Source organism: Prionailurus viverrinus, chromosome A2, assembly GCF_022837055.1.
Source record: "Prionailurus viverrinus isolate Anna chromosome A2, UM_Priviv_1.0, whole genome shotgun sequence".
Taxonomy (NCBI): domain Eukaryota; kingdom Metazoa; phylum Chordata; class Mammalia; order Carnivora; family Felidae; genus Prionailurus; species Prionailurus viverrinus.
In genome coordinates, this window is record NC_062562.1 from 61120368 (window position 1) to 61138554 (window position 18187).

Sequence of the window (18187 nt, forward strand, 5' to 3'; positions counted from 1 at the left end):
TCACTTAGAGTAACACGAGTATTCAGCCAATACACACTGGTATGGATGTACAGGTCAAAATATAGAAATACTTTCCTGGTTGCTGAATGGCCACTCCCCGAGCCCCTGGATTCCCTCCACCTCTGGTGTCTACCCCAAGATGATAAATCCAACAAATACAGAGCTACCCCTGGCAGGGATGGGATCTGGCAGGTCAGCAGGCATTGAAGTGGATGGTGACAGGGTGCAAGAGAGACTTTGCAAACTGGACCTTTTAATATCTTACTCATTTCTGAACCATAGGAGTACGTCCCCTATATAATACAATAGAATTTAAAAACTAAACTGCAGCTACCACCACCCTCAATCCATTTGATGGACTTAAGCTGCTGTCAATCGCTAGCTTGTTGGTTTGTCCTAGAATGTCAGCTCTGTGACAACACAGTTCCTGCCTTTCTCCTGAGTTCACCTCTTATGCCCAGAACCTAGGGCCAGACTGGTATAAACACCTGTTGAACGACTGCCAGAAGTATACTTTATAAGAAAGCACACTGAGCAGAGGCCAGAGGATGCAGTGAAGGCAGTGCACAGAGGAAAAATTTATAGCTGTAAATGTCTACATTAAAACCAAAGCGGGGCACCTGGGTGGCTCAGTCGGTTAAGCGTCCCACTTTGGCTCAGGTCATGACCTCACAGCTCTTGAGTGCATCAAGCTCTTGGCTGTCAGCACAGGGCCTGCTTCAGATCCCCTGCCCCCCCCTCAAAAATAAATAAACATTAAAAAAAACTAAAACTAAAGACATCAAATCAAGAGCCTAAGCTAACGCTGAGAAACTAAAGAAGGAAAAACAAAAAAACAAAAAACACTAAACCCAAAGCTAGCAAAAAGAATAAAAATTTAAATAGAGATAAATAGGGGCGCCTGGGTGGCGCAGTCGCTTAAGCGTCTGACTTCAGCCAGGTCACGATCTCGCGGTCCGTGAGTTGGAGCCCTGCGTCGGGCTCTGGGCTGCTGGCTCAGAGCCTGGAGCCTGTTTCCGATTCTGTGTCTCCCTCTCTCTCTGCCCCTCCCCCCGTTCATGCTCTGTCTCTCTCTGTCCCAAAAATAAATAAAAAACATTGAAAAAAAATTAAAAAATAATAATAATAAATAGAGATAAATAAAACAGAGAATAGAAAAACAATAGTCAATGCAAGCAAAAGCCGGTTCTTTGAAAAGATCAACAAAATTGACAAACCTTTAGTTAGACTGACAAAGAAAAAGAAAGAAGACCTCAGTCACTAAAATCAGAAACGGGAAGCAGAGACATTTCCAAGGACTTTTCAGAAATAAAAAGGAGAGAATACTGAACAACGTCACACCAAGTAAGGTGATTTAGAGGAAACTCCTAGAAACACACAAGATTAAGAAGAAGCCCAGGACCAGTTGGCCTCACTGCTGAATTCTACCAAATATTTAGAGAATTATCACCAATCCTACTTAAACTCTCCCAACAAACTGAGGAGGGAACACTTCCTAACTCATTCCATGAGGCCAGCATTACACTGAAACAGAGAAAATACCACAATAATAGAAAATTAGACCGACTTCACTTAGGAATATAAATGAAAACACTTCAACAAAATACTAGCAAATGCAACATATTAAGAGGATTATACATCACGACTAAGTAGGATTTATCCCATGCATGTGAGGGTGGTTCAACATAAGAAAACCAATGTAATAAATCACAGTAATAAAATGAAAGGGAGAAAAACACATGATTGCCTCCACTGATGCAGAAAAGGCATTTAACAAAATCAAACACCCTTTCATTATCAAAAACACTCAGAACTAGGAATAGAAAGGAACTTCCTCAACATGATAAAGGACATCTGCAGAAATCCCTCAGCAAACACCATTTTCAATGATGACAGACTTAAACCTCTCCCCCTAAGATCAAGAACAAGGCAAGGATTCCCACTTTCACTGCTGCTATTCAAGATTGTACTGGGTGTTCCAGCCAGATCAATCAGACAAGAAACATAAGGCATGCAAGCTGGAAAGGAAGAAAACGTATGTTCACAGATGACATGATCCTATGTATGAAAAAAATCCCAAAGAATCCAGGAGAAAGTTACCAGAGCTAATAATGAATTCAGTGAAGCTGCAGGCCACAGTATCAGTACACAAAAATCAACATGCCAGTAATGAACAACCAGGAAAGAGGGCTAAGATGGCAAGTCCACCTACAAATGCATCCAAAAACACACACACTAGAAATAACCAAGGTAAAAAAGGCTTGCAGACGAAAACTTAAAATAGGGGCACCTGGGTGGCTCAGTCGGCTAACCCCCCAACTTCAGCTCAGATCATGATCTCAGGGTTAGTGAGTTCACTCTGTGCTGACAGCTTGGAGCCTGGAGCCTTCTTCAGATTCTTTGTCTTCCTCTCTGTTCCTCCCCTGCTCACGCTCTCTCTCTCTCTCAAAAATAAACAAACATTTAACAAAATTTTTTAAGAAGAAAACTAAAAATACAGCTAAAGGAAATTAAATGGCAAGAGCCCATGGACTGCAAGACTTAATCGAGTTAGGATCTCAGTACTACCCAAAGTGGTCCACCAATTCAGCACAGTCCCTATCAAAATTCCAAGTTTTGGGGTTTTTTGTTTTTGTTTTTTTTTTTTTTTGCAGAAGTAGAAAATCCTTAAATTTATATGGAATTAGAAGGGGTCCCAAATAGCCAAAACAATCTTGAAAAAGTGGAAAAAGTTGGAGAACTCACACTTAAGGAGTCTAATACTACAAAGCTACAATAATCAAAACAACATGGCCGTGGCATAAAGACAGACCCACGGAATAGAACTGAAGAGTCCAGAAACAAACCCAACTTATATGGCCAACTTATTTTCAAAAAGGGTGCCAAGTCCATTCAACGGAAAAGAATCCTCTTTTCAACAGCCGGTGCTGGAACAGCCTGAGTTCATAAGAAGCTGGACCCCTACCACACACCAAACACAAAAATTAACTCAAAATGGATAAACCACCTAAACATAAAAGCTAAAACCAGCCAACAGGCACTTGAAAAGATATGCAACATCACCGAGGCACAGGAAAGGTGCTGTTGGCTACCAGCCGTGTAGGCGGGGGGGGGGGGGGGGGGGGGGGGGGGGGGGGGGGAGCAGGCACAGGTGAAGGGGATTAGGAGACCTAGACTTTCGGTTATAAGCTAACGGAGCGATGGGGACGTAACGTACTGCACAGGGCTATGGTCAAAGCCGTTTATACTCTAGCTCTCTATTTCTGCCCTCCAAAAGTGTTGGGCCTAAGGTCCGCGACCTGTGGACACGGGGACAGGGGGGTGGGGGAGGGACGTGCAGACCCGTGCCCGGGAGAGGCTTCCCGTTGGCAGTGGTCAGCGCGCTGAGCTGCGAGGGGCTGACCTTCCCAGCCGGGGGTCTGCACGCCCTGCCACACTTCAGCAGTACTGTAGGTCCGCGGGACCCCGCTCCGAGAACGGGCAACGTCCCCGGCCCGCGGCCTCCGAGGAGGAGCCCTGCACGACTTCCAGCTCGGGAGAAGGGGCACGCACTTTTCCTGTCTTGCCAGGACGACGACCCCGCGGAAGGCTTCTGTGGGGGCGCAGAGCAGAGTCCAGCGCCCCGCCGCCCCTGCGAGAAGCCTTCACGTTCACGACGGCCTCAACATCCACATGCGACCCTCCGAGGCCTGCCGTCCAACCGTCTCCTTCCGCTCCGACCACGCCAACCCAAGCGGGGAGCCCACTGCCGGCGACACTACTGGGCACGCGCAAAACCCAGCGCTCAGCAGCACCCGAACCCGCCCCGCCCACCACAAGCCACTGGCACGCGCTGCAGCAACGCCGGCGCGGCTCTATGACGCCCAGGCTGCAGGGGTGGGCCTTCTCCTCCAGGGGCGGAGCTGCGTGCTGACGCAACACGCAGGGGCGGGGTCAAGAGTTTGGTGCCCCGGAGTGGGGTGTCGGCGCCTCATTCGGGTGGAGCTGAGCAGAGGACAGGTAAGCGCGCGCTGCCCCCGGGCCTGGCCCGGTGCGTGAAGACCCGCGCCCTTGGGTAGGAGGCGGGGGTTGCAGCAGAGGGCGAGGGCGCCGCGTCCTCGTTGTCACTGGCGCTGCGGTGACAGGGAGTGAAGCCGGATGGAGCAGGGCTGACGGAGGGAGGTGGGCGGGACGGGACCTGACGGACGGGCGTGACAGCCATTGGCGCGGCGAGCGCCGCCTGACAGGCAGAGATTGGCGGGTGCGGGCGCGCGCGGGCGTCGCGGGGGGCGCGGAGCGACGCGCGATTGGCTGAGGCGGGCGGGGGGGCGGGACGCGCGGCGGATGTGAGGGAACGGGCGCCAGGCCGGGGTGACCCCCAAGGTCGAGGAGGCGTCACGAGGGAGTCTCCCGTCTCTGTCCTCTGCGCGGACGGAAGGGTGGCGCGCCCTTGACGGGACGGCTTGAGGGCGCCGGGCCCGTGCTCCACGCCAGAGCCTGTGCGGGGTCCGCCTCTGTTCTGGCTGCGGGCGCCGCTGGGGAGACGCCCTAGAGTGTGTTTACCCTGCTCAGCCCCCCTCGTGCTCAGTACGCCTCCTCCGGACTCAGTACCCCGCCACACCCATCCTCCCCTGTTCCTGGGGAGACGCCCTTGAGCAGACTTCCCCCGGCACCCTGTATATTCAGGACCCATTTTAGTACCCCACCACACCCATCTTCCTTGCACGGCTAGGATGATGTCCTCGAGTGGACCAGCACCCTATGTGCTCAGTACCCCGCCAAACCCATTGTCTTTGCACTCCTGAGGAGATCTCTGAGCATATTTGATGTTTGCAGCACCCTGTGTACTCAGTACCCTGTCTCACCTATCTTCCCTGAGCCCCTGGGGTGAGAGTCGAGCAGAGCACCCTGAAGCACCCTGTACTCAGTACTTGCCCTATGCAGTACCTCACCACACCCATTTTTCTCCCTGTGCTCCTGGGTTGACACCCTTGAGTCCTTAATTTCTTCAGCTCCCTGTGTAGTCAGTACTCCTCCATCCTCAGCACACTGCCACACCCATCCTCCCTGCACTCCTAAGGTAACACCCTGGAGAGATCAGTGTACTCAGTACTCAGTACTCCTCTGCCTTCAACACCCGTGTACTCAGTACCCCTCTGTCCTTAGCACCCCACCCACCACACCCATCCTTCTCCCTGCACTCCTAACTAAGGTAACACCCTGGGGAGATCACCCTACAGCACACCCTGTACTCATTACTCCATAATACCCCTCCTTCTCCCTGTGCTCTCAGGGTGACACCTCCCAGCATCACCACCCCACCACATCCATTCTGTTCCCTGCGAATCTCCTTGCTGCACCCCTTGGTATTCATCCTTCTTCAGGAGGTTTGATAGCCCGTGTTGAGGTGATGCACATTTCTTGGAGCAGCATGCTAGTCCTGTGCCGCCTCCCCTTTGAGAAGCTGCCTGACAGAAGTGTAAGCTGTACCAGAATGTAGTAGAAAACTTGCAGCATGGGAGGGAGAGGTGTGATGTCTGTCCTGATGCTCCTCCGTGCCTCGTTCTGCAGTCCTGTCCTGTGAAGCAGGGACTGGACGCTTGCTGCCAGGCTGACAGCTCTGAGCAGCTTCAGGACAAGTGGCCTGGAATGAAACCTTGTTTGCACAGTGGCGGGAGCTACAATAGTCAAACCGGTGTTTTTGTGAGGACACACTTCATATGAGAACATGCAATACTATTTTAGCTTTGCCAATTAGCTGAGGATCGTGGAACGTTGGAGAAAGATCAGAGTTTCCTGATGATTAAGAGTGCTTTCCACATTTCAGTTTTTTCTTTTACACACACCTCTATGGAGACACAGTTCACACGCACCGTGCAATTCACTCATTTAAAGTATATGACTAAACAATTTGTAGTGTATTCACAGTTTTGCAACCATCACAGTTCAGTTACTTTTAAAACCTAATTTCAGGGGTACCTGGGTGGCTCAATTAGTTAAGCATCTGACTCTTGATTTCAGCCCACATTGTGATCTCACAGTCATGGGATCCAGCCCCAGGTCAGATTCTGCACTGACGGCATGGAGGCTGCTTAGGGTTCTCTCTCTGCTCTTCCCCCATGTGTGCACACTTTCTCTCTCAAAATTAGTAAATTAAAAAAAAAAACAAAACTAGTTTCAGAAACATGAATTTCTGTTGGTTTCATTTAAATTTGCACAGTTTAAGGGGCGCCTGGGTGGCTCAGTCGGTTAAGCGTCCGACTTCAGCTCAGGTCACGATCTCACGTTCCGTGAGTTCGAGCCCCGCGTCGGGCTCTGGGCTGATGATGGCCCAGAGCCTGGAGCCTGCTTCCGATTCTGTGTCTCCCTCTCTCTCTGACCCTCCCCCGTTCATGCTCTGTCTCTGTCTCAAAAATAAATAAACGTTTAAAAAAAAAATTTAAAAATGTGCACAGTTTATTAAATGGCAAATATTTGCCATATTTATTAGATGCATATCATATGTATATCATATGTTCATGTATCTGTGCTTATGTGCATATCAGATCTACTTTTAACTGGTCTCACTGCCCCATTAAAAAAAAAAATGTACCGTCTACCTTTTAAATTTGTAGATAGTTTTTTATTTGGGGATAACCGTATAATTATTGAGATATGTTTTGAGAATTGTACACATAAACATATTACATGCAGTTACAACAGATAGTACAGAGAGATCCCAGTGTTCCTTTATCCCGTTCTTAGAGTGATAACATTTTGCAACAACTATAGTATGATATCACAGCCAGATAATGGCACGGATAACAGTGAAGATATGGACTATTTCCGTAGTCACAAGGGTCCCTCCTGTTGCCTTCTTACAGCCACACCTGTTCCCTCCTGCCTCTGTGTCCTTAGCTCCTGGCAACTACTAATCTCTCCATTTCTATGATTTTGGCAAACAAAGCATGTTATGTAAAGAGAATCACAGTATGTAGCCTTTTGGGATTGATTTTTTCCTACTCATGATTCTCTGCAGGTGCATGCAGCTTGTTGCCTGGATCGGTAGTTCCTTTCAGGCTGTGGATGTACCACAGTTGACTCATGCAATAAAGGACGTCTGAGTTGTTTCCATTCTCTGGCAGTTATGAATACGGCTGCCATAAACATTCATACGCAAGTGTTCATGTGAACATAAGTTTTTGTTTCTCTGGGACAAATGCCTAGGAGTGCAATTACTAGGACATAGAGTGTTTGCGTTTTTACTGTTTTAAGAAATAGCCAAGTTTTTCCAAAGTGGCTATACCATTTTACCTTCCCACTAGTAGTGTATTTGAGATCGACTTTTTCCACATCCTTGCCAGCACTTCAGGATGATACTGTTTTTTTATTTTAGCCATTTTAATAGACGTGTAGTAATGTGTCATTGAGGTTCTAATTTACATTTCCCTGATGGTTAGTGACGTCATACATTTTCCCATGTGCTTCCTTGCCGTCCGTATATCTTCTTGAGTTATGCCTTTTTTTGGGGTCTTTTACCCATTTTATGATAGATTTTTTTTTTGTAATGTTGAGTTTTGAGAATTCCTTATATACTCCAGTCCTTTGTTAGACACGTGATTTGCAGATATTTTTCTCCTAATCTGTAGCTTATCTTTTTATTTTCTTAACAGGATCTTTTGCAGAGGAAAAGTTTTTCATTTTGATGCAGTCCAGTTTATCAATTTTGCATTTTATGGATCCTGCTTTTGGTGTCAAAATTAAGGACTCTGCTTAGCTCTAGTTCCTGAAGGGTTTCTCTTAGGTACTTTTCTGTAAGTTCCATAGTTTTGTGCATTTAAATCTCTGATTCATTTTGAATTAATTTCCATATAAGGTGTGAAGTCTAGTTTGAGGTGTTTTTTTGTTTTATTTTTCAGGTGGGGTTGGTTGCCTGTGAATACCATTCATTGGTTGCCAACCAATACCGTTTGTTGAAAAGACTTCTTCTGTTGAATTGCTTTGGCATTTCTGTCAGAAATTTGTTGTGTTTATGTGGGTCTGTTTCAGAGTTCTCTGTTCTGTCCCATTGGACTTTTGGTCCATCGATACCTCATGGTTTATGATTACTGTAGCTGTATAATAAATCTTGAAATTAGGTGGATTGGGATTTTGATAGGAATTGTGTTGTGTCTATATATCAGTTTGGAGATGATCAAAATCTTTCCCATGTTCATTGTTCCCATCTATGAACAGTGTGTCTTTCCATTTATTTAGATTTTTTTATTTCTTTCATCAGTGTTTTGTAGTGTTCAGCATACAGGTCCTGCACCTGCTTTGTTAGACTTACACTAAATAATCCTTTCTAACATTTTATTTATTTTTTTTCTTTAGAGAGAGAACACGTGCATATGAATTGGGGGAGAGGGACAGAGGAGGAGAGAGAAAGAATCTCAGGCTCCATGCTCAGCCTGGAGCCTGATGAGGGACTCGATCCCACAACCTGAGCCAAAATCAAGACTTGGATGCTAAACTGATAGAGCCACCCAGGCACCCCTAATATTTCTTTTTTTAAAAGTTTTGGTTTTCTTGTGTTAAGAGCATATAGAAATGTTAATGATTTTTGTATGTTCGTCTAGTATTTTATGATCCTGTCAAATTCACTTGTTGGTTCTGTGATCTTGTAGATTCCTGGAAATTTTATATCAAGACAACCATGTCCATATGCAAACAGATGTAGTATTCTTCCCTAATCTCTAATCTGTATGCTTTTTAGTTTCTTGTTTTGCGTTTTTGTTCTGGCTGCCGTTCTCAGTACTGTGCTGAGTAGCAGGCATAAGCATAGACGTCCTCGCCGGTGTTGCTCCCGGTTTTAGAAAGAAGTATTCAGAGGGGCTCCTGGGTGGCTCAGTCGGTTAAGCATCTGACTTCGACTCAGGTCATGATCTCGCGGTCCGTGAGTTTGAGCCCCGCGTCGGGCTCTGTGCTGACAGATTGGAGCCTGGAGCCTGTTTCAGATTCTTTGTCTCCCTCTTTCTCCTCCCCTGCTCATGCTCTGTCTCTTCTCAAAAAAATAAATAAACGTTAAAAAAAAACTTTAGAAAGAAGTATTCAGTCTTTCACTGTTAGGTATAATGTCAGTTGTAGACTTTTGTGGATGTGCTATATCAAATTGACATTCCCTTCTGCTACCGTTCTGAGGGTTTTTATCATAAGTAGCTGTTGAATTTTGTGAAATGTTTTATCTGCGTCTATTATGATCACGTGATTTAAAAAATTTTTAATGTTTATTTTATTTTTGAGAGAGAGACAGAGTGTGAATGGGGAAAGGGCAGGGAGAGAGGGAGACACAGAATCTGAAGTAGGCTCCAGGCTCCAAGCTGTCAGCACAGAGCCTGACGTGGGGCTCAAACCCACAAACTGTGAGATCATGACCCTGAACCGGAGTTGGACGCTTAACCGACTGAGCCCCTCAGGTGCCCCTCCTGTGATTTTTCTTTTCTAGCTTGTCAGTATGATAGATTATGTTGTTTTTCTGAATATGGAACCAACCTTACATTCCTGGAATGAGCCCCACCAGGTCATGGAGTATAATTGTGTTTATACATTCCTTGATTCTATTTGCTGAATTTTGTTAAGGATTTTCTTTTTCATCTGTATTCATGAGGAATATTACTTTGAAGCATTTTTTTTTTTTTGTACTGTCTTTGGGTTTGGTTTCAGGGAAATATCAGTTTCATAAAATGAATTGGTTTCTCATATTTTCTGGAGGAGATTGTGTAGGATTGGAATTAATTAATCTCTGAACATTTTGTAGGATTCCCCAGTGAAACCATCTAGGCCAGAAAATTACTTTTTTAAGATTTTTAATTATACATTACATTTCTTCAATAGTTGTGAGGTTGTAAAATCATTTTATATTGGGTTAATTGTGGTAGTTTGTACTTCTGCCAAATTCCTCTATATACTTGTGATCTAATGTCTAGCTGTTCTACCTCTTATTGAAAGAGGGCATTGGAAGTTGGAAGTCTCCAATTATAATTGTGGGTTTGTCATCTTTTTAGTAGTTTGATTCACATATTTTACCCTTACGTTGTTTGATGCATGCAGTATCTTCTTAGTAGATTGACCTGTTATCATCGTATAATGTCTCTGTCTCCAGATTTTCTTGGCTCTGATGTCTGCTTTGACAACATAGCACTTCTGCTTTCCTTTGATTAACATTTGCATGATACGTAATTTTTCATCTCTTTGCTTTCAATTATTCTATATAATTTTGTTTGAGTTGAGTTTCTTGTAGACATGCATATAGGTGGATCCTGTTTTATTCACTTTGCCAATCAGTGTCTTCTAATTGCTGTAATTAGATGGTTTTATGTAATTGTTGGTATATTAGGAGTTGAGCTTGTCATTTTTTTTTTAATGTTTATTTATTTTTGACAGAGAGAGAGAGCATGAGTGGGGAAGGGGCAGAGAGAGAGGGAGACACATAATCTGAAGCGGGCTCTAGGCTCTGAGCTGTCAGCACAGAGCCCGAGACGGGGCTTGAACTCACAGACTGTGAGGTCATGACCTGAGGCCAAGTAGGACGCTCAACCAACTGAGCCACCCAGGTGCCCCGAGCCTGTCATTTTTTTAATCTTCTTTATTTTTTGTTTCTCTGCTTTCTTTTTCCTGACTTCTTGCAGATTATTTGAACACATGTCAAAATTCTACTTTTACTTATAAACGCTGATTTTGAGAATGTCTCTTTATATGGCCTTCTTAGTGATTGGCACGGTGTTATATGTACACAATTTATCACAGTCTGTTGGTGTTACCATTTTATCAGTTTGAGTGAAGTGTAGAAAGCGTGCCTCCATTTACATTTCTTTGCCCTCCCTCATTTAAAATTGTCTCAAGTATTACCTCTACGTATGTTTAGAATCACATCAGACATATTGCAATTTTTGCTTCATCCATTGTACAGAATTAGAAGATTCAAGAGGAGAAAGAAATTATATTTACCCATATGTTTTTCTTTGTTATTTCATGATGTTGGAGGATTCTTTTTTTTTTTTTATATAGTATGGTGTAGATCTTTCTGTACATCTGTACTGATGTGTATGTGTAGTTTAGGATACTGCACTAGCAATCACTGACAGGCAAAGAGATACACTAAGCCAACAAGAGAGATAAAATGGAACGATAAAACATACTTAACACAAAAGAAAACAGAAAAAGAAAACGAGAACAAATAGAACAAATAAAAAACAAAAAACAAGATGATAGATTTAACCTAAACCATAACAAAAATCACATCAAATGTAAATGTTCTAAAACATGATTCATTAGGTAATTAAAAGGTGGAGATTTTAAGATTGGATAAAAAAGCAGGCATGAGGCTCTGGTCAGCTGACCTAACCACTTAGATGTTAGATAGTCTTGTTAAAGGAGGATTCCTCATTTTATCATTTCATTTCTGTTTAGAGAATTTCATTTAGCCATTCACTTAGGTAGGTCTGCCTATCGTCTCTTAGTTTTTCATCATCTGAGAATGTCTTGATTCCCTTTTCATTCCTGAAGAATATTCTCACTGGACATAGAATTCTGGGTTGACAATGATTTTCCTTCAGCACTTAAAACGAATTGTGCCACTTTCTCTTGGCCTCCATAGTTTCTGGTGAGAAATACGCTGTTCAAATTGTTTGTAGTTTTCAAGTTTGATTAGGGGGGCACCTGGGTTAAGCGTCCAACTTCAGCTCAGGTCATAATCTCACAGTTAGTGAGTTCGAGCCTCATGTCAGGCTCTGTACTGACAGCTCAGCCTGGAGCCTGCTTCTGATTCTGTGTCTCTCTCTCTGCCTCCCCCTCTCTCTCTCTCTCTCCCTCTCTCTTTCAAGAATAAACATTAAAAAATTTTGGGGGGGCGACTGGGTGGCTCAGTCGGTTGAGCGTCTGACTTCGGCTCAGGTCATGATCTCGCAGTCTGTGAGTTCAAGCCCCACGTCGGGCTCTGTGCTGACAGCTCAGAGCCTGGAGCCCGCTTCAGATTCTGTGTCTCCCTCTCTCTCTGCCCCTCCCCCATTCATGCTCTGTCTCTGTCTCTGTCTCTCTCTCTCTCTCTCTCTCTCTGTCAAAAATAAACACTAAAAAAATTTTTTTTAATCAAGTTTGATTATAGTGTGTCTTACAGTGGATTTCTTTGGGTTTATTCTTTTTGGGGTTCACCCAGCTTCTCAAATCTTTAGGTGGTTGTCTTTTGCCAAATTTGAGAAATTTTTGCCATTATTTCTTTGAATACTCCTTCCACCCCTCCCTTTTTCTTTTTCTCTTGAGATTCTGATGACATTTTCATGTCATCATTGATATGATGGCATTCACATTCATCATTAAATCTTGTATGATAGTCCTACATGTCACTGAGATGCTGTTCATTTTTCTTTCAGTCTGTATTTACTGTTCAACCTGAGTACTTTTTTTTGTTCTTTCTTCACGTTCTCTGAGTTTCTTCTGTCCCTTTCATTCTGCAATTTAACCCATCAGATTTTTTTATTTTGGTTATTTTTGAGTTCTGATTTTCCATTTGGTTCTTCTTTATCTCTTCTCTTTCTTTGTTGAGGCTTTTAATTTTTTTTTTTTTTTTTTTTTTTTTTTTTTTTACTTGTTTTCGAACTTGTTCATAGTTGCTCAAGGAAGTGTTTTGAGGCTGGGCTCCTTTAAAGTCTTTGCCAGATATTTCTAACAGGTCTGTCTTCTTGGTGTCTATAGATTGTTCTTTTTTGTTTTGGTTGAGATCACCCTGCTTTTTGATGTAATGAGTGATCTTTGGTTAAATTTTGGACATTTTGGGTGTTCTGTATGTGAGACTCTGGATCTTAAATGTCTGAACACAGGCTTCTGCTGACACTGTTGGGCGTCAGTGGGTGCTGCCTCATTACTGCTGGGCAAGGGTGGAATCCAGGCTCCCCACCCAGCCTCCTTGGTGTCTGCAGGGAGGGACTCCTTGTTATTGCTGTGTGGGTGAACGTTCCCCAGTAGGCCTTTGTGATTCAACCCTGCGTGGGAAAGGAGGGGTGCTGCCCTGTTGCTGAGGGCACAGGTGGACTGCAGGCCCCTTCCTCGCCTCCATGGACCTGCTGGGGGTCATCCGGTGGGGATGGGAGCCCCGGATCTTCTCTGACACCATCAGTTGGGGTAGTGGTGGGCCACAGTGTTTTCTGTGGGGTTAGCTGCAGGCTTCAGTAGAGCAGTTATTGTCTAGAAATGTCTGTCCTTTGATCAGAGAGAGCAGGGGCTTCTGTTTCTATCGGTCAGCATTTCTGGATTGCCAGCTTCTTCAGCACCTAGTCTGGGATACGTGAGGCAGAAAGAAAGTTGAGGACTTGATGCTGTATCTTTTCGAGCCCCCAGATCCCTTTCCACTCCTGTTTTGTTGGGTTTAAGTGTAACGTCTTATTTCTTTAGCTGCATTTAGTGAGAAACAAGTCCTTTATGTGCCTTTAAAATGTTTAATAAATATTGACAAATAGCCTTGCTTTAATAAATACTTAATCATTTATACTCTGGTCATTGAAGGATGCCTGCTTGGCCGCACCCCAGAGCACCACACAGTGGCAGTCTGGGTGAAGGCGCCCCGAAACCTGGTGGGGGTTCTGACCTCGGAGGTGGAAGTCTCTCCCAGCAACCTGGTCAGTTGCCCACTCCATGGTAATCTGGGAACCTTGCACCTTGGGAACTTGGTTTTTAAGAGAGATGAGTTGGTCTTTTTCCTGCCGGTTAGTCGTAATTCTTTAGTCATAGAACACTTTTAAAGTGTGCAAAAGTATTTTCACTTCTGCATCATAATCACAAAAAGCGATGCCAGGGAGCACACCTGATGGCAGAAGAGCCTAAATGCAGAGCCTGCGATGTGCCTGAGGCTTGCACAGCAATGTGGTCACTTTGCCCGTGTGTCCTGTGGGCCGACCATCATTTCTACCTAGTACCGACAAGAGTCCTTTGCACTGAAAAGTGGTCCTCACTATCTCCCTGTCCTTCAGTTTGTTGCTGGACGAGGCTTCCCAAGTAAAAGACTTGAGTTCTTTGAGATTGTCTGCCAGCGAGGGGACAGTTGATATCTGTGCTCTCTGTGCACGTTTCTGTGTCCAGCTGCGGGAAGTACGGTAAAGGTGGCCGTGCAGGCATGTAGCATGCGTTGTCTTCTTGATTCGTTACCTGAATCTTCCTGCATCCAAAACCATAACAGAAGAGAATGGGGAACGTTTTCAAGATAAGTTGTTATGCTTTTTTTTTTTAATTTTTTTTTCAACGTTTATTTCTTTTTTGGGGGACAGAGAGAGACAGAGCATGAACGGGGGAGGGGCAGAGAGAGAGGGAGACACAGAATCGGAAACAGGCTCCAGGCTCCAGGCTCCGAGCCATCAGCCCAGAGCCCGACGCGGGGCTCGAACTCACGGACCGCGAGATCGTGACCTGGCTGAAGTCAGACGCTTAACCGACTGCGCCACCCAGGCGCCCCAAGTTGTTATGCTTTTAAAACTGCTGTCCGGTAACATGCACAGGGAACGATCACATCGTGATCACGTGCTCCTTTCCTGGGACTCCTTTCCTGAGGAACTGCCCAGCCTGTGCTTGTTAGACCTTGCCTCTCTAATTGCACCCCTGCCCAGCTGACGTGACCCTGATAGGCATCAGGAGTCAGTTTATCTCTCCACTCTGTGTGTGGGGAGGTGGCCTTGGGTAAAGTGTATGCCCAGCTGGGGAAGGTCCAGGCACAGATAAAGTCCTGTCTAACATCAGCGTGTAGGTTCTGAGGGGCAGTAGATTGAACCCTTAAAAACAAAGTTTGCTTTGGTTTGTGTTTATCTTAAATGTTGTTTTTTCAAGTGGACAGGTTTAGACGTACGTCTTGAAATTATGGGTCACAAGTAGTGTCACTTTGATACTGGTAGACTCACTTTTTTTTTTTTTCTTAGACATAGTTCTTTTTTTTTTTTTTTATTTTTTTTAATGTTTATTTTTGAGAGAGAGACAGAGTGTGAGTGGGGGAGGAGCAAAGAGAGAGGGAGACCCAGAATCTGAAGCAGGCTCCAGGCTCTGAGCTGTCAGCACAGAGCCCGACACGGGGCTTGAACTCATGAACCACGAGATCATGACCCGAGCTGAAGTCGGACGCTTACTGACTGAGCCACTCAGGCGCCCCAGACATAGTTCTTTTTGAAACAACTTTTGGCACAATTCATATACCATACAATTCACCCGTTGAAGTTTTACGATGGGGAATTCTCCAGTATGTTAGAAGGTTGTGTAACCATCAGTATAATCTAGTCATGGAGCATCTTCATCGCACCACCCCCCCAAACTAAAAAACTGCACACCCATCAGCAGCCATGTGTGCACTCGGCCCCACCCGCCAGCCCCCAGCCCTGGGCAGCCCCCCGCAGGCTTTCTGAACGTTTTATAGGAGTGAAATCACACAGTATGTTTTCTGTGGATGATTTTCTTCACATTCTCGAAGTTTGTCTGTGTTGTAGCACATAACAGTATTTCCTTCCTTTTTATTGCCCACTCTATTACATTTTGGGGCTAGTATGAATAATGCCACTGTGAACACTCACATACAAATGTTTGTGTACACATATGTTTTCGTTTCTCTCCATTATGTATCTAGGAGTGGAATTGCTGAGTCATATGGTGACTTTCTGTTTAACTCTTTGAGGACCTGCCAAACTGTTTTCCACGACGTCTACACCAGCTTCTGTTCCCACTAGCGGTGCAGGGGGCTCCAGTTCCTTCACGTCTTCAACACTGATTTTCTCTCTAATTGTACCTAGTCTCCTTGCGTGAAGTGGTCTCTTACGGTTTTGATGTGAAGTTTCCTAATGAATGATGATTTCGAACAACTTTTAATGTGCTTATTGGCTATTTGTATATCTTCTTTGGAAAATTGTTCATATCCTTTGTTAGATTTTTGATTTAGTTATATTTCCCTTTACTATTGAATTACAAGAGGTGTTTTTTGGGGGTCGCCTGGGCAGCTCAGGAGGTTAAGCATCTGACTTTGGCTCAAGTCATGATCTCATGGTCTGTGGGTTCGAGCCTCATATCAGACTCCGTGCTGACAGCTCAGAGCCTGGAGCCCGCTTCAGATTCTGTGTCTCCCTCTCTCTCTCTCTGCCCCTCCTGCACTCACATTCTGTCTGTCTGTCTGTCTGTCTCTCTCTCTCTCTCTCTCTCTCAAAAATAAATAAACATTTTTAAAAAGAGGGTTTTTTTTTCACATATTCTGTACATAATGATATGATTTGTACATATGTTTTCCTATTCTGTTTGTGTTTCCTCTCTCTTGTTGGTGTCCTGTGACAACAAACCGTGGCTTTTATTTTGATGAAATCCAATTTATCTGTTTTTTCATTTGTTTGTACTTTTGATATCCTAACTAATAATCCATTACTTGACTCAAGGCCACAAAGATTTACTCCATTTTAACTTGGAAATTATGAAACTTCCAAGGGTCTTACAGTTTTTTAGTTCTTCCATTTGGGTCTTTGATCCATTTTGAGTTAATTTTGGATATGGTGTGAGATAGGGCCCAATTTTGTTCTTTTATTTGTGGAACCCCACTTGTCCCAACACCATTGGTTGAAAAGACTACTTTTTCCCCATAGAATTTTTTGGCACCTTTGTGAAATAGAAATACTCATCCAAATGAAAGTCAGAACACTTGGACTTCTGGGACAGCCCAAAGGTTTCATGAAACTCTTTGAACAATTGAATGTCTCTAGCAAAGAACACGCTATTCTTACAGTTGACTTTGGAATTGGAAGGATGGAAACTGATTCTTCCAAAGTCTGAATGTAACCCCAGGGTCTGCTCTGGATCCATCCGATAGTGGACAGAGAACAGCTGCTCCTGGTTACCCTGGGGTGGAGGTAAGGGGTCCCGAGCGATATGCTGACAGACAGTCTTTGTGATGAGTCATCTCGAGGGAAGTTTGATGCTTGTGATCTGTCCCAGTCATTGCGCTGGGCAGCAGACTCTGTGACTGCAGACAGCTAGAGAACATGGTTCATTTGCACATGGGATTGGAAGGACAACTTTGGGTGGAACAGAAGAAACGAGTGGTTTTGTGATTGTCAGTGTGGTCCTTGTATAATTGGGCACCATGGCAGCTGAATGATGACAGTGAATGGAGGTGAGACTGCTGTGTTCCTGGAGGAGAGCCCGACTCAGAGACGGTTGCGTGGTTCTGGAGGTCCAGAGGGCAGCAACACCAGAGGGGAGACATGAGCACTTTCCTCTGGACGTAAATAAGAGAAAGAAGACTGATGTCCAGAGCAGCAGGCATGCTTTCTGCTGTCACTGTGTGTGAAGGTGCTGGTCTGCCTTAACATGTTTGTGAATGAGCGAGGGGCGAGGGGCCGGGAGACCCGCTGGCTGAATGTGGAACATGCGACTTGAGTGAAAACAAAACACAGGCTACGATTGCATTCTGGGGGCATGTTCAAAATACATGGCCTGTCTATTTTTTATTATTATTATTTTTTTAATTATTTTACAGAGAGAGCACATGAGTGGGGGAGGGGCAGAGAGAGAGAGAATCCCAAGCAGGCTCCACGCTGTCTATCAGCACAGAGCCCAACAGAGGGCTCGATCCCACAAACTGTGAGATCATGACCTGAGCTGAGATCAAGAGTCGGATGCTTAACCGACTGAGCCACCCACGCACCCCCATCCATCTTTAATTTTCAATGGGCAAGTTTTCATTTGTTGTTGGTTTTCAGAGCACATGTTCTGCTTTTTCCTTTTTTTTTTTTTTTTTTTTTTTTTTTTTTGAATTAATTAATACCTATACTCAACGTGGGGCTTAAACTCTCAACCCTGAGATCAAGAGTCACATGCTCCACTGGCTTAGCCAGCCAGGCACCCCCCCTGCTTTTTCCTTTTGCTGACCTGTCTCTTCCAAGCCACAGAGCCGGCTGGGTGCCCTCTCCATCACAGGCCTTATGTGTACTCTGATCGTGTTGGGGCCAAGAGGAAGAGTTCTTGTAAAAAGTACAGAGGGTAGTTTACTCAACATGTATTTCTGGGGAATTCTCAGCACATTTCAGAGCTTGGATCTCCCTCCGGTAGGTGGGGGGTGGTGCGTGACTCCAGCCAGGGCACCTACTTTGAGGCTCTGGCGTGAGTGATGTGTTAGGCCAGCAGCACACAGGGCAGGCCTGGGCAGGGGTCTGCGGTGAGCCTTGCCTCCCGCCCTCCTGGGGTC

The 18187-nt window shown here is 44.9% G+C and overlaps 1 protein-coding gene across 2 annotated transcripts in view; it reads left to right on the forward strand.

Annotated features, from left to right (window-relative positions):
* The first annotated feature begins 3880 nt into the window (after positions 1-3880).
* OGDH (oxoglutarate dehydrogenase) overlaps positions 3881-18187 on the forward strand; it is a 66427-nt gene continuing 52120 nt past the window's right edge. For both annotated transcript variants that reach the window (XM_047848789.1, XM_047848788.1), the window contains exon 1: positions 3881-3999. The gene's annotated coding sequence lies outside the window, so the exon portion shown is untranslated. The remainder of the gene's footprint in view (positions 4000-18187) is intronic.